This window comes from Trichechus manatus, unplaced genomic scaffold, assembly GCF_000243295.1.
Source record: "Trichechus manatus latirostris isolate Lorelei unplaced genomic scaffold, TriManLat1.0 scaffold00160, whole genome shotgun sequence".
Classification (NCBI taxonomy): domain Eukaryota; kingdom Metazoa; phylum Chordata; class Mammalia; order Sirenia; family Trichechidae; genus Trichechus; species Trichechus manatus.
The window spans coordinates 3261060-3275258 of record NW_004444096.1 but is presented as its reverse complement, the minus strand read 5'-3'; positions in this window follow the sequence as shown (position 1 = coordinate 3275258).

Genomic DNA, 14199 nt, shown 5'->3' with positions numbered 1-14199 from the left:
TTACTTGTTGACATTTTCCATACTGATTGGGCAGCCATAAAAACATTGGTACCATTGCCGCTAAAATTTCTTGGGCTGTATCCAACAGAAATTTACATGTTGTCACCAATTTATTTTGCTGACCTTTCCTGTAATTTTGGGTATCGGTCATGTTCTCAAGAACATAAGCTAAAAAGTCACTTACATTGGATCTAGAGTTACATTACAGCAAACTCCATAACGTGCCACTAAAATTATTTTTGAAGGCTTATGAATTTGAATTTTAAATGTCTTGAATCTACTGAGAAGAATCAAAGTGTCACATCATCTTTGCCTGCTGTAGCATGAACAGGACAAAGAAATTCAACTTAATATAGCACATACCAGAGCTTAGGGTATGAGAAAGGAATTGACAATTTCCAACTAGTGGTGACCAGGGAGAAAGAGTTAACAAGAGTCCCCAGTACTGCATTATTTGTGATACAGGCATGATTGCACTAAAAGACCTAGTGTTTTCCTATATGAACATCTTAGCTAACAGACCGAAACAGGAGAACTGGGCCCTCTAGACTCAGGAAAGGCTTTGGGACTTTGTTCTTGCCTCTCAGGCATAATCTTGGGAGAGAGAAACATACCATCATAAACTCCAATGAAGATCAACACGGAAAAGAGCTGCGTGGAGAGAGCCAGCCAAGTAGAAAAAGAGCAGGAAAGGATGCCGGTAATTGTATCAGAAGAACAGAAGGCACCTTGGAGAAGGTCTCCCCTGAGCTGCGTCCTGAAGACTAAAGGTAGTTTCTGATAGACGGGGAAGCCAGGAAAGGGCGTCCCAGGAGAGAAACATGCAGGTCTGGAAGCGGGAGAGACTGGATACCGAGCACAGAGGCTGAACGCGGGGAGTGAGGACGACCACAGACTGTGCTGGGAATTCGACTTACAAACTCTGTATTGCAGCCAATTGGTCATGAAGTTCTAAACTATCTTCTAGTGTTCTCACATGGTATTTTATGCCTTGTGTTCTCAACAAGATTTTAAACTCCTTGAGGAAAAATCTGAAAACACAGAAATAACTTATCTGAAGCTAGACTTCTGGCAACCTTGCTCTTCTGGAATAAAACAGTGAATGCCAAAATGTATGAAAACGGAAAGGTGAGGGGAGGAAGGAGAAGGGTGGGGAAGAAAGAGGAAGAGGCATACATACAAAGAGAGACCAAAAAAAAAAAAAATCAGAAAGAAAGAAATACAATAAAACAGAAAAAAGAGGCAGATACAAAGACAGAAAGTCAGACAGACAGGAAAACAGAAAGACAGAAAAAAGTCAGAAAGACAAAATGACAAGCAGAAAAACAGATAGAAAGAAAAAAAAGACAGAAAGACGGGGAGAGAGAGAGAGAGAGAGAAAAGAGGTGGCACAAACCAGCCTCTGGGAATCAGGAAAACCCCCTTATAAAGCGTGGGTTTGGGAGACGAACAACCTAGATCAGAATTGTGATTCTGTCACTTTTTAACTCCGTGACCTCACGAAGCCACCACATCCTCCTATGGGAACGACAGTAGCCCTGCCCTGGAGCAGGCTGGATAGAACGTGCAGGAAGCGCTTCGCACAGGGCCGGGCACATGGTGAGTTGCGGCTGAGCTACCTGCCATGTGACGCAGATGGGCTGATGCCTCCTGGTACTGAAGCCCACAGCTCTTCTCAATGACAGACTCTTATTTTCTCACTCAGGGTCTATTGCCTCTCCATTAAAAATGAGATTCGTAATCACCCTGTGCAATTGGTTTTGGCATTCTAAGGTAGGAATGTGGAGATTATTATAGGAAGGGTCTCCAGGAATCACAAGATGATTGCCGAGAGACTAAGGGAAGGCGGAGAAACAAAGCAGGGAGGCATCCTTGGCAACGTTTTAAAGCAGAAAGTCATAGTGGACACGCATAACCATGTCTCTGAGTTAGTATGCAAAGGCCAGATTCCTCCGTTCACTTTCAGCACCTTCTGTAATCACAGCGTTACGACAGATGTGGGATTATACAGCTGAACAACTCACAAGTCAGAAGTGTGTAATACACCTTGGAGATTTTCCACCCAAGAGTTAAAGTAAGCCAAGTTTCAATCACCTGGGGAAAAAATCTCTTAGGGCGTGGGGGATGTCTGACTGTACATCTCCCAGCAATGCTGGATGATGAGGCTATACAATATGCTGTGCTAAGCCAATAGCCGGTGCTCACAAGTTGCTTTCCAATTGAGTTGTTTTTGCACGACAAAATATGTGAATCCACTGTTCTTTCTGTGGATAACTCATCTTTATCCCAAAGAACTACCCTTCGTCTCCCACTCTCTGCTCCAATGAATGGCACTACCGTCCTCTGAGTAAAAGGAGCCCTGGTGGCACAAATGGCTGAGAGCTCGGCTGCTAACAGAAAGGTTGGCTGTTCAAACCCACCAGTGGCCCCGTGGGAGAAACACTTGGTGATCGGCTTCTGTAAAGATTACAGCCTTGAAAACCCCACAGGGCAGTTCTACTCTGTCATCTGGCGTGGCTATGAGTCAGAATCGACTTGACAGCCCCTAACAACAACCACCGTCCTCTGAATCTTCCAGTCTGCAGATAGCCATCTTCAAGCCGTCCCTTCATCTTCTATAAATTCCTGTTCTGTAGCATTCTGTACATTTTTCCTCCTCTCTTCATTCCCACTTCCATTGTACCTGGTAACTATTTTTCACCCAGATTATTGCAGTAGCCTCCTAAACCACGGCCAGGTCCCCATTTTCTTCCAAATCCATTCCATCCTACACACTGTGTTAAAATAATTGTCCTAGAATCCAGCTCTGGCCCTTTCTCGCCCAATGGAGGTTATTAGTACATTGGGAGTCCCCGGGCATGGTGCAAACAGTTAACTCACTTGGCTGCTAACTGAAAAACTGGAGGTTCAAGTCCACCCAGAAACCTCAGAAGAAAGGCCTGGTGATCTACTTCTGAAAAATCAGCCATTGAAAACTCTATGGAGCACAGTTCTACTCTGATACGTATGGGGTCACATGAGTTGGAATCCACTCAATGGGACTGTTTTGGGTTGGTCATCCAGCAACATGGGCGGAGGGGACTTTCCAGCTCCCATGTTGGTGGAAGGGATGTGTGTCACCTCTGGGCCTGAGTGAGGACTTCCAGAACTCTCTTTTTTTCCTTCTGTCGCAGGGACCTGTATGCCCCAGATGGTGGTAACTCCATCAGTCTGAGTCCTGGAGTGAGGACATTGTGAGGGGGTGCTGCAGCTGATCTGTGAATGTAATGTATGTCACAAGTCAAGCTTGTGGTGTTAAGCCACTGAGATGTTGTAGTTGTTTATTACTGCAGCAAACATAGCCCATCCTGACTGATACACATCCCCACCCGAAGTTTCAAAGACTCCCCATTATCTAGAGATTCAAGAACAAACCATTTAACACAGCATTGAAGGACCTTTGATCCTAATCTGCCTTTCTTGCTTGCTCTCCCAGGGTATCTCTTTACACAATCTGCATGTGAGCTAAATTGGACCAGCCAGCATTCCCTGAGAATTTCTCTATCTCTACACCTCTACTCACATGCTTCCTTCTTCCTAAAATGATTTTCCTCACGCCCCCACGTCTCCTGTCAAAATCAGCCCATTCTTTAAGCCTGCCTCAAACATCATTGTAACAAAGCCTTTCTTGGTTTCTCCTTTACCCCACATTAGGCACTGCTCCTGTCACGGTCCCCTTGCACCTCTCTGAGGTTCCTCACGTGGGTCACCTCTCACAGTACGCATTGCACAGTGCATCATTTCCTGCGGTCTCGTCTTCCCCGACCAGGTTATTAGCTCCTTGAGGTCAGAGACTCTAGGGCATCTTTTTTACCCTACATTGTTGTTAGCAGCTGTCAAGTCAGCCCCGACTCGTAGCGACTCAACGTACAACAGAAAGAAGCATTGCCCAGTCTTGCACCGTCTTCCTGATTGTCTTAGGCTGGGTACTCTAGAGAAGCAAAACCAGTGAAGTTTATATATAGAGAGATATAGAAATGTACAGATACAGAGAAAGAGAGATTTATCTCAAGGAAATGGCTCATGCAGTTGTAGAGGCTGACAAGTCCCAAGTCTGTGGGTCAGGTGTCAGGCTGGAGGCTTCTCCTGACTCACATAGCTATAGGGGCTGACTAACCCAAGATCCACAGGTCAGATGGCAGGTTTCTGGCTCATGGGCTGTGAAGACTGACAAATCCAAGATCAGCAGGTAAGGTGACAGACTGCTGGCTCAAGTCCCAAGAACCAGTGGTCAGATGATGACGAGCTGAATGTAGGATCCAGAGCAGAGCAAAACCCAGCAAGCTTTGCTGGAAAGTCCACATATATTGGATGCAGGCCACTCCCTCAAGGAAAATCCCTTTTAACTGATTGGCTACTCATAGCAGAGCTCATCATGAAGGTGATTACATCATTACACAACTACCAAACTACATCATAACTGCCAAACCGCTGAGAATCATGGCCCAGCCAAGTCGCCACACAACCTCAACTATCACACCGATCAGCTGTATGCTTGAGTCCACTGTTGCAGCCACTGTGTAGTCTGAGCGCCTTCTAGCCTAGGGGTTCATTTTCCAGTACTATGTTGGATAATATTCAGTTGTGACCCATAGGGTTTTCATCAGCTAATTTTCAGAAATAAAATCACCAGGTCTTTTTTTTCTAGTTTGTTTGTCTGGAAGCTCCACTGGAACCTGTCCACCATGGGTGATCCTGCTGGTATTTGAAATACTGGCGCATAGCGTCCGGCATCACAGCAACATGCAAGCCACCACAGTGTGACAAACTGACAGACGGGCAGTGCTTTATCCTGCACAGCGCGGAGTACACTGAATTGAACGTAATGCCTGCATACTTGAGAAAAAGAATTAAAAGTACAATTCTACTGTGAATTGATCTAAACATATGTGGTCAATGTTGTGGTGTATATGGTATTGTGTCAGGATGCTTTTTACATTATTTTTTTCTTATTTCAAAAATAATGCATATTATAACTACTTGAGAAACTGGCAGCCCTGCTAAAGCGAGACATACATCTGTCCTATGATCCAGCTGTCCATTCCCAGGCGTACACTTACCGGGAGTGCTGCACGCGGTCATCAACAGACGTGCAGTAGAAGGTTCACAGCAGCCCTGTTTATAACAGCCCAAAGGGCGAAACTTGTCCCCATGAATGGTAGAATGGATAAATATACTGCGGCTTACCCGGCCAGTGAACTACTACACAGCGATGAAAATCAATGACCAAAAACTACATTCAACAGCATGGATGTATCTCACCAACAAATGCTGAACAAAAAAGGCTAGACACAAAATAGTATGATTCTATTTATGTAAAGTACAAAAATTAGCGAAATTAATATAGTCAGGAGAGCAGTTACTCGGGGTGGGTAGTGACTGGAAGGGGTATGGGCGGCTCTGGAGCTAAGGTTCTGTTTCTTGATCTGGATGCTGGTTCCCTTGGTGCTTAATTTGTGAAAATCCATTGTGTGATATGCTTTTGATATGTGTCTACATTATAGTTCAATAAAAAGTTTTTAAAAAAGAATACATGTTTACAAAACGTTAGAAAATATAAATAATGGGAATAAATAAAGATCTCCTGAATTCTACACCCCCTAATCACGATTGATGTTTTTACTTACTCTCTTTCGGTGCTCCCTCTCTTTATATTTTTGAACGCTGTGGAAGCACCAGGGCTGTCTCTAGAAGGGTACAGGTCAGGGTGGCTCAACAGTGTGGGGCCCACCCACGACAATCATACTTGAAAGAGGACACTGCATTGATGACATCTTTCACAGGCACTGTGGAATACTATCAGAGACACATTTCAGTGCTGAATTTTAGTGAGGTTCCAAAAAGAGGAATGAGGTATGGCCCTATATGTTCCCCTAAACACAGGGTCCCTGATGCCACTCAAGCTGCCCTACCCAAAGGACAGGTCTTGGAAGCATACTCTAACATGATCACGGTCTACATGGGAACATCTTTTCATGCCATTGCACATTCTCCTACAACTCCTCGGGGGCAGGGCCCACACTTGCTTGTTTACCACTGTGTCCCCAAAGTCTAGCATTGTACATGGCACATAAAACAAAAACAAAAAACAAAACCGGTCGCTGGCTAGTCGACTCTGACTCATGGTGACCCCATGTGTGTCAGAGTAGAACGATGCTCCACAGGGTTTTCAATGCTTGTGAACTTTTGGACACAGATTGCCAGGATTTTCTTCTGAGGCACCTCTGGGTGAATTCAGACTGCCAACTATTCAGTTAGTTGCCAAGTGCTTAAACATGTGTGCCACCCAGAGACTTTGTACATGGCACACACTCGTTTACCTGTTGACTCTGACGCATGGTGACCCGACGTGCCTCAGTGCAGAACTGTACTCTGCAGGGCTTTTAATCACTGCCATCTTCCGGAAGCAGATGGCTGGGACTTTCTTCTGTGGTGCCGCTGGGGGGATTCCAGCTGCCACCCACGTAGCAGGCACTTCATAAAGCCTTTATAAGTGAATAAGTGGATGTTCACTGAAGAGCCACATGGTAATCAATTGCACGTATTACTATACTTTATTCAGTCAATCCTTTATTATCGGATACTTAAGAAACGTTTTCCTCCTTTGAACAATGCCATCATGCAAAGCCTTTATCAGTTAGGAAGTGCACTCAGCTAAGAACCTGGGTTTAAACTTAAAGACATAGGACTTCTTCTCTTTCATAAAGAAACTCCAGATGTGAGCAGCTCCATGATTTCATCAGGACCACAGTCGTCTTCTACCTTTCTACTGCACCATCCCTTGCATGTGACTCTCACCCTCAAGATGAGATCCCAAACATCACACCAGAATTCCCATGCAGAAAACAGAAGACGCCCCAGACTGCGTTTCAAAGATAACCAGAAGTCTGGTGATATTCACTAATACCTAAACACAAGGTTTAGCAAAACCTTTCAAGTTATTCATTAGTTCTGTCTTAACGATACGTTCTAAAAACCTTTGATAGGCCAGAACCACGAAGACATAAATTCCATTGAGCAGCCAATCCCCAATGAGAAAAAGAGACAAGCCATACCACTTCCCTTGTTTCTGGCAGAATTCAACTGGGTATACAGAAGATACTCAGAAAGGGCCTGGTGAGTTGACTTGACATCACTCCATACGAAGGGAAATCAAGTTGATGTCCAGGAAGGAATGAAACAAGCCCCATTTTGTTATCATATCTCTAGGTGTCCTTTGATTCGCACCATGGACTACGTGCTGCCTTACTAACCTCCTCTAGTTCCCACTACGTCTGTGTGCCTTGGGCTAGTTGGGTTCTGTTACTGTGAGTTTTTCTGAGTATGCACCAGACCAGAACAAGCCAAGTTCTGGAATAACATCATTCGCTGCTCCTGAGGAAATCCTCCTATTGTGGGCTTTGCAAATGGATGCTTCCAGCCAGTGAGGGTCAGGTTTCCACTGGCACAGCTGATGGTAGCGAACTCTTGGACAATATGGGATTTTTCTCTCTCTTTGTGGTTTTTGTTTTGTCCTGTTGCAGTGAATAAGTCCTTCAGAGGACACCCTTTCCTTTCTTCCCTTTCTCACATCACCCAGCAAGGAGGAAACAGAACTGCAGGGTGAACGGAAGGTTTACTAACACATTTAATTTTTCCAAGTTTTCGGAAGCAGGCTACAAATCACTCTAACTGATTCCAGTTGTAGATGATGTGAGTCTAGGCTTGGACATTCTCCACCAAGCAGACTGGGCAAAGTTTTAGCCAAGTATACATATGGTAGGTGTTCAATAAATGGTTTTTGATGGATTGACTGAGTTCTACTGTGCCAGATCAAGCAGTTTCCAAAGTGAATGAAATAATTATGGCTCTTTCTTTTCCTGTGTTAAGAAGTGCAATTCCATAGCTCCCTAGAATTTGCCTGAATATCTTCCAGTGTAATCAAATCATGGCTTGGTCCACATTTAGGGAAAACATAATCCCTTTGATTCTCAGAAACTAGATGCCCTGAATCCCATGGTTTCTCCTGCCTCTTTGATACCTGCAGCCCTCTTTATCTAGAAAGGAAGGTCCTTACCTTCATGAATGGCATCTATCTCCTTATATGATGTCAGTGTTCTTTGTTGCCAGCATAAGAAACCATGTAAGCAGAAATGATGGCGTTCCTAGGTGCCACAAACGGATAAGGGCTCAACTACTAACCAAAAGGCTGGTGGTTTGAATCCACCCAGAGGCATCTCGGAAGACAGGCCTATCTACTCCTGAAAGGTCACAGCCTTGAAAACCCTATGGAACAATCCTACTCTGCACACATGGGGTCGCCATGAGTTGGAATCGATGGCAACTGACAACAACAAGCAGAAATGGAATTTACTAAACGCTTATTGAATGGCTTACAGAATCGGAAATTCTGAGAGCCAGGTTCAGAGACTTCTCTGCCACAAAAAGACCCACCTTATGTAGGACTGGCGCAGGGTGTCTCTCTTGCTGGCCTGGAGCAGCACCTTGCTCTCCCCACCCTGCTGGGACACTTCCCCTCTGCCCCTGGGACCTTCTGCTGCCAGGAAGAGGCGTTGGCTGGGCCCTGACTTCTCTGCAAAGCCAGCTCTGTCTTCAGAGCTCAGAGTGGAAAACCTCTGAATGGGGAAGCGAAGGTCACACGCCCACACCCTCGGTTAGCACTTGGGGACATGCTGTTCTCTGGCGTCTTACTACTCCAAGTATGGTCCACGAGGGAAAACAAAAAGCTGGCATTTTCTGCTTCTGTCTCCCACCACGACTCAGGGTGAGGGAATTCCCTTCACACAGGAAGGGGTTCAGATGCAGGTTGCCAAGAATGACAAACGTCCACAACACTCGGCAACCAAACACTACAGTGCAGCTTTTGTGGGCACGTCTTCTTCCTTGGCCTGTGAACTCCAGCAGAAAGTAAGATGTGCTCAGAGAGAGGAGGCTGAGAAGGGGGCCAACCCATACAGATAATGAGGGGGAAGTTGTGTTAGAAATCGAGGAAGAAAAGAGAGGACGAGGTGGTTCTCACACAGCGTCTGACCGGTGTACTCACAGCTCAGGTACTCCTAGGCCATCCAAGCGTCTCAGGTGTTTGAGTGTTGGCTGTGCGCCTCGCACTGCAGGACACAGACCCTCATTTTGTGGGGACATTTGTAACCTGGATGGGAGAAGCATGTTCCCCCTCAAACCAAATGGAGAGACTAGAGGACGGCTTCTCAAACTCTGATACCAACCTCCTAAGGATCTTGTTAGAAGTGCAGATTTGGGGGCAGGGCCTAGGATTCTGCATTTCTAACAAGCTCCCAGGTGATGCTGTTCCTGCTGGTTTAAGGACCTACTGTGAATAGCAAAGCACAAGAGCACAGCACGTCATCAAGTGCTAATGAAACCAGTTGCCAGCAAGTTGATTCTGACTCATGGTGACCCTCCATGTGTCAGAGTAGAACTGTGCTCCATAGGGTTTCCATGGCTGATTTTTCAGCAGTAGATCACTAGGCCTTTCTTCTGAGACACCTCTATGTGGACTTGAACTGCCAACCTTTCGATTAGCAGCCAAGTGCATTAACCATTTGCAGCACCCAGGGATTCCAAGTGCTAACTAGGAGGATATATTGATCAGGGTGGCTGTGGGAAGTCTCAGCGGGAAGGCCCTGAGATCCATGTGCTCAGGAGGAAAGACTTGAACGAAGCCTTGAAAGGTGGATGGAGTGGACTGGGTGGAAAGGAGGTGGATGTCTGTGTGAGTTCTGGTTGCATGTTATTCCTAGGGTGACCAACTGTCCCAGTTTGCCTGGGACTGTCCTGGTTTTAGCACAGAAAGTCCTGTTTCTCAGGACCAAGTCTCATATTTCTGTGGTATTTGCCCAGTAACACTTCAGACTAGTCCGTTCTGGTTCAAACCCTTACTGAGAATTTGCATTTCCACTGAAGTTATACTGAATCAGAATCTACATTTTAGCAAGATCCCCCAGGTGATTCTCATGTATAATAAATTCTGAGAACCGCTGCTCTACTAGTGATTCTGAGAACTGGTCCCTAACAGCAGTATTAGCATTGCCTGGGAACCTGTTAGAAATCCAAATTATGAACAGTGATTCGAAGCCCTGAGCCAAAGCCACTCAATAACTACACGTTACTTGCTTGACAGATTGGCAAAGTTTACACTTGGTGACTGCTAAGGTCACAGGGAATGTGTTTCACTTCTGGTCTTAGTAATGGTTTGAAAAAGGAGTAAAACTTTAGATAAGTCAATGCTATTTTTTTTTAATAATGTTGTGATATCAATCTTCACATCACAGCTTTAGGTACTATTTCTTCAACAGGGCCTTTTTTCCATTACCCTAATGCACTCGGCCGCTAACCAAAACGGTGAAAGTTTGAGACCACCCAGAGGCACCTTGAAGAAAGGCTTGGTGATCTACTTCTGAATGATCAGCGATTGAGAACCCTATGGAGCACAGTCCTACTCTGACACACATGGGGGCAACTCAATGGCAGCTAGCTTTTTAGTTTTTCATGCACGTATTCCAATACGGTACGTGGAATATCAGAAGCACAATTACAGCTCCCAGAAGAGCAAGTCTTCTTACCTCCTGAACCACACGGCCACATTCAACAAATCAGGTGGACCGTGTCATTGCAAAATGTCTGCATTAGCCATAGCCATGGAGACCTCGGTCACATCTCCCTGGTTCAGAGCTCAGGACACAGATCCCAGTAAGCAAGGCTTGCTTTCTACCCGGACACAGACGTCACTGCGGATGACAGTTCTCCTAATGAAATGTGTTTATTTGGCTTCAGCCAGTTTCCCCCTCACCCACACGTATGTTGGCAGTTCCTGGGGGAAAAAAAAAACGCTGCATTTTCTGTCTCAACTGGTGAGCCAGAAAGACTCTCATTAAATCTGACATCTAGTTTTCAGGCCCAAGAAGTCCGAGCAAAGTCCAATCAGGACTAGCTGCCACTTTTCATGGAGCAAATCCGATAATCATGTGTGACCTGTGCTTTGACCTGGGTTAGCCAGCCACCTGAACAAATAGCCTCCAGATGCTGGTCTTGCAAACATTCCGCTCCTGCCTTATAAACATTTAACTGCTGCCTGCTGGCTGGTAAAGTCTCTCTTACTGGAATGCTGAAAACCAGGGGTTTCAAGAACACAAACCAGTCTCTCGTTCTCCTCCTCCCTTCCATTTCTTCCTCCTCTCCCCTCCTCCTCTCCCTCATGCCCGTCATTCCTTCCTCAACCCCTCTCCCCACACCATGCCCCACTCTTCCTCTCTCTACCTCTCACTTCACACATAACCCATTGCTGTCGAGTCAGCTGACTCACAGTGACCCTATAGGACAGAGTAGAACTGGTCCATAGGGTTTCCAAGGAGCAGCTGGTGGATTTGAACTGCTGACCCTTTGGTTAGCAGCCAAACGCTTAACCACTGCACCACCAGGGCCCCATATAACTGTTCTCTTTTCCCTTTTGCTCCTCCAGAATCTTGATGGTGTTACTTTCAAGCCTTAAATGGTCATTATCTGTTATGAATTGAATTGTGTCCCCCCAAAACATGTGTTGAAATCTTAACGCCTGTACCTATAAATACGACCCTGTTTGGAAACAGGAGTTTTTGTGTTATGTTAATGAGGCCATACCAGTGTAGGGTGAATCCTAAACCATATTACTTCTGAGTTACAGACAGACCAGAATAGACGAAGAACCACAGGGGAAGACAGATGCCAAAGAACACCAAGGTATGCCAAGGATCACTGGCCGATACCAGAAACTAAGAGAGCTCTACAGAAGGTATCAGCATGGCTGAGATCCTGATTTGGACTTCTAGCTTCCAGAACTGTGAGAAAACAAATTTCTGTTCTTTAAAGCCACCCACTTGTGGTATTTGTTACAACAACATTGTTGTTATTAGGTGCCACTGAATCAGTTCTGACTCATAGTGACCCCATACACAACAGTACGAAACACTGCCCAGTTCTGCACCATCCTCATAATCTTTGTTTTGCTTGAGTCCATTGTTGGAGCCACTGTGTCAATCCATCTCGTGGAGGGTCTTCCTCTTTTTCACTGACCCTTTACTTTATCAAGCATGATGTCCTTCTCCAGGGACTGGCCCCTCTTCATAACATGTTCAAAGCAAATCTCACCATCCTCGCTTCTAAGGAGCATTCTGGCTGTACTTCTTCCAACACAGATTCGTTTGTTCTTCTGGCAGTCCATGGTATATTCAATATTCTTTGCCAACACCGTAATTCAAATGCATCAATTCTTCTTCAGTCTTCTTTATTCATTGTCCTGCTTTTGCATGCAAATGAGGTGATTGAAAATACCATGGCTTGGGTCAGGCACATCTTAGTCCTCAAAGTGACGTCTTTGCTTTTGAACACTTTAAAGAGGTCTTTTGCAGCAGATTTGCGTAATGCAATGTGTCGTTTGATTTCTTGACTGCTACTTCCATGAGTGTTGATTGTGGATCCAAGTAAAATGAAATCCTTGAAAACTTTATAATCTTTTCTCCATTTATCCATGATGTTGCTTATTGATCCAGCTGTGAGGATTTTTGTTTTATGTTGATGTGTAATCCGTACTGAAGGCTGTAGTTTATTTTCATCAGTAAGTGCTTCAAGTCCTCTAAGCTTTCAGCAAGCAAGGCTGCATTTCACAGATTGTTAACGAGGCTTCCTCCAATCCTGATGCCGCATTCTTCTTCATATAGTCCAGCTTCTTGGATTATTTGTTCAGCACACAGATTGAACAAGTATGGTGAAAGGAAACAACCTTGACACACACCTTTCCTGATTTTAAACCATGCAGTATCCCCTTGTTTTACTCGAACAACTGCCTCTTGGTCTGTGTATAGGTTCTACATGAGCACAATTAAGTATTCCAGAATTCTGATTCTTCATGATGTTACCCATGATTTGTTATGATCTACACAGTCAAATGCCTTTGCAGAGTCAATAAAATACAGGTAAACATCTTTCTGGTATTCTTTGCTTTCAGCCAAGATCCATCTGACATCAACCGTGATATCCCTGATTCCACGTCCTCTTCTGAATCTGGCTTGAATTTCTGGCAGTTCCCTGTCGATGTACTGCTACAACTGTTTTTGAATGATCTTCAGGAAATTTTACGTGTGTGTGATATTAACGGTACTGTTTGATAATTTCCGGATTCTGTTGGATCACCTTTCTTTGGAATGGGCACAAATATGGATCTCTTTCAGTCGGTTGGCCAAGTACCTGTCTTGAAATTTCTTAGCATAGACAAGTGAGCACTTCCAGTGTTGCACCTGACTATTGAAACATCCCAGTTGGTATTCTGTCAATTCCTGGAGGCTTGTTTTGACAAATGCTTTAAGTGCAGCTTGGACTTCTTCCTTGAGTACTTTCAGTTCTTGATCACATGCTACCTCCTGAAATGGGTGAATATTGACCAATTCTTTTCGGTACAGTGACTCTGAGTATTCCCTCCATCTTTTGATGCTTCCTAAATTGTTCAATATTTTGCCTGTAGAATCTTTCAACATTGTAGCTTGAGGCTTGAATTTCTTCTTCAGATCTTTCAGCTTGACAAATGCTAAACGTGTTCTTCCTTTTCGGTTTTCTAACTCCAGGTCTTTGCATGTTTCATTGGAATACTTTACTTTGTCTTCTTGAGTGGCCCTTTGAAATCTTCTGTTCAGCTCTTTTACTTCATCCTTTCTTCCATTTGCTTTAGCTACTCTATGTTCAAGAAAAAGTTTCAGAGTCTCTTCTGACGTCCATTTTGGTCTTTTCTTTCTTTCCTGTCTTTTTAATGACCTTTTGCTTTCTTCATGTATGAAATCCCCCATGTAACCCCACAACTCGTCTGGTCTTTGGTCGTTAGTGTTCAATGCATCAAATCTATTCTCGAGATGGTCTCTAAATTCAGGTGGGATATACTCAAGGTCTGAGCTCTGTTGGCACAGTGGTTAAGAGCTTGGTTGCCAACCAAAAGGTCAGCAGTTCAAATTCACCAGCTGCTCCTTGGAAGCCCTATGGGGCAGTTCTATTCTGTCCTTTAAGTTCACTATGAGTCAGAATCGACTGGATGGCAACAAATTTTTGTTTTATACTCAAGGTAATACTTTGGCTCTCATTGACTTGTTTTAATTTTCCTCAGCTTCAACTTGAACTTGCATA